Source organism: Lactuca sativa, chromosome 5 (genome assembly GCF_002870075.4).
Source record: "Lactuca sativa cultivar Salinas chromosome 5, Lsat_Salinas_v11, whole genome shotgun sequence".
NCBI classification, from domain to species: Eukaryota; Viridiplantae; Streptophyta; class Magnoliopsida; order Asterales; family Asteraceae; genus Lactuca; species Lactuca sativa.
This window is the reverse complement of record NC_056627.2, coordinates 41,868,203-41,871,118: the sequence shown is the minus strand read 5'-3', so window position 1 is coordinate 41,871,118 and position 2,916 is coordinate 41,868,203. Positions and strand designations below refer to the sequence as shown.

The window sequence follows — 2,916 nt, the reverse complement described above, 5'->3', positions numbered from 1 at the left end:
CAAAAATCGATTTAGTTAAATACTTTGATTTAATGTTATTTATTCGATTGAAGTAAATAAATTGTTAAAAAATATATTTTTATACAGTAAATATTTATTTGATAAAAGTAAAATTACTGTTAGAAAATATGTATTACTCCATAATATTTATCTGATTCTTTTCCTTGTAAACGGTTAAAAACCATAGCAATATCATATATATTGAGTAAAAAACCATAACGAGAAGCTAAAAACTAGAATAGTGATTACAAGGAAAATGAGAGAAATAAAGTACATAAGACATTGCATAAAAAGCATGAACCAAAGCCAAACAACCATAAACAATAGTACTATATATCAACAGAACCTCCAATGAACTGTCAGTGCCAACTCAAACAATATGAACCCGTCCCATATAACCTCCAATAAGCCGTCAAAATCAAGCTATAAGTACGAAAGTTGCAAGCGATCAAAATGAAACATCAAAGTCAACATGATATTAACATCGAGAATAACATCCAATGAATATGAAGGAGCACCACCGATATATGTAAGAAAGATTTAGTACATGTATTTGTGAAAATAATCAAAGTACGTACATTCATAACTCGTTGAATGATCTAAGAGTGCAATGAAAGGCACACGTAATAACCATGCCATATGCGTCAATTCCAATGTAACTTTTGTTTTGAATACATTAGAGGAATCGAAGTACCTTCGCATCTTGTTAAATGGCTTAGATCTTCCACATCAGTCTCTCAATACTCTTGCAAAGAAAAAACGAAAGGTCACACGTGTATTCTTTTTTCAAACTGTGAAAGCCTTTCAAAAGGCTATGTGGTCCCACAATTTATTAAATCTTTTATTTCATATTTGTTTTTATATTGATTATGGGGTATTAAAAACTTATTGAATATATATATATATATATATATATATATATATATATATATATATATATATATATATATATCTTACTACCTTATAAAAGAAATTTTACTATTTCCAAAAATAGATTGAATATAATAATATTATTTTTTAAGACGTCCAAACCATTAAGCTGATAGTACAAGTAATCATCAATAAAATAATAATATTTTTTAAGTCGTACAAAACATAAAGAATGAAGTACAGTTAACCACTGCATATCGGTAATTAGGAGGTTTGACCAAGTTCTTTAGTCCTCATGATAGTCGTGAAGAAACCTAAGATCTCGGCAAAAATCTTTCATTTCATGGCCCCCTCCCCTATATCCGTCATTCTCCGTCGCAGAAATCATCTCGTTTCTTTTTCTACTAAACGAGTTTTCTTCCTCCAGTAAAAGAAACCCTAAGACCACTCAAATCTTCAACATATTGATGCCGCCTCCCCCACCTTCGTCTTCTCCATCAATGTCCTCCATGTCCCACTCAAGCTTTTGTTTAATCGTCTCTATCGGATTCCTGAAGCCATCACCTCTTCCATCGCACCTTACTATTCTTCACGATTATTCTTGGTTTCAGGTATTGGGTTTACCATTCCCTCAGTCAAAATAAATATTTTTTCTAATAGATCTAGCCATTATCTCAAGTAAGTATTGGATTTTTTTTTCTTTTTTTTTTTTTGTAGATCTAACAATTCCGTTTAATAGTTAGAGGTAGCTTTCTTTACAAGTTTATACAACATTCACTCCGCTTATCCGACTCTGCCATGATCATTGCAATTTCGTGAACAAATGAAATTATAAGTGATGGTGGTGTAAGATACCATAACCCCTTATAAAATCATTTCAAGAAGAAGATGAAGAGAAGAAGACAAAGAGAAGAAGACAACAACATTGAGCGATGGTAGTGTAAAATCTTGAATCCCCCTTTCAATCGCTTTCTCTCTCGACTCATCAAATCATCGACGACCTGGTAAGATATACTATATTGTTTGTCGTTAGTAATGGCTTGGATGGATGTTACGATGGGAGGTCTTGGGTCTGTATGAAATTTTGTTATATCTGTGTATCCATAATTTCATTTGTAATTTTATCTCAAATTTCTTTGTATTCTGATTTCTTGGTATTTTGGTTTTTTTCATATAAACGATTTAGGTCATTCGGTAGACTTTGGATCTGGATGGAGGTTAGGAAGATAGATATAAGCACATCGAGAAGCACCAACATGATCTAGAGGAGAAGTAATGGACTCGAAATACGAAAAGAGAAGAGGGGAAGCAGATCTCTGTTCTTTCTTCTTCTTCTTCTTCTTCTCTGTTTTATCTTTTTGTTGACATAAACACAAACACAGATTTGTATTGAAAATCTAATTACACTTGGTTCACTGTGTTTTTGTTTATGATTTTAGTCCTCTCTTACGTAAATTAGGGCATTTTTTAATTGTCAATACTTATTTTTCTTGCATTTCAGGATTTAATAATGAAGCTGATGGTGAAAAGAACAAAAATATATGTACCAGATAATTAGAGTAGGTAATTTCATATCCTGGTAAGAACATCTTTGATCATTGCACACTCTCCATCAATTTTTATTTATTTTTATTTAAGTTTATTTTCCAAATATTTGTTGGTACTGAAACATGTTTTGCATACGTGTGTATTGTCACTCAGTTACAAGATATGTGAATGAAATATTTTTAGAACTGATTGCATTTTGTATAATTTTGTAGTGGCAGATTGTGAACGATTCATTGTTTGAAATAATTAGTCTATGTTGAAGCAAATTTGATTGTTTAATGTTGCAGGTCATCAATTTCTCTTGCCTATTCATGTGTAGAAATGGTTTTACTACATTTTATTAATAAGGTTTAAGGGTATGTCAAATTTACGTTTTTAATTCATAATTTTTCCAAAATGGTGGATGCCTTATACAAATGGCATGACCAAGTTGCAATCTACGATTTTTGGCTGACCAGTGCATTGCTTTTCTAAGATGAATGAGTTTTTTCACAAGAA

At 31.3% G+C, this 2,916-nt stretch overlaps 2 long non-coding RNA genes across 2 annotated transcripts; one reads left to right on the top strand and one right to left on the bottom strand.

Annotated features, from left to right (window-relative positions):
- Positions 1–221: 221 nt before the first annotated feature.
- Positions 222–825, bottom strand: LOC122197988 (uncharacterized). The gene is made up of 2 exons (XR_006191784.1): positions 579–825; positions 222–423 (listed from the first exon to the last, which is right to left on the bottom strand). It is a non-coding gene; the product is annotated as an uncharacterized LOC122197988 (long non-coding RNA).
- A 209-nt stretch (positions 826–1,034) lies between these two features.
- LOC122197987 (uncharacterized) lies at positions 1,035–2,607 on the top strand. The gene is made up of 2 exons (XR_006191783.2): positions 1,035–1,481; positions 1,588–2,607. It is a non-coding gene; the product is annotated as an uncharacterized LOC122197987 (long non-coding RNA).
- Positions 2,608–2,916: the final 309 nt, after the last annotated feature.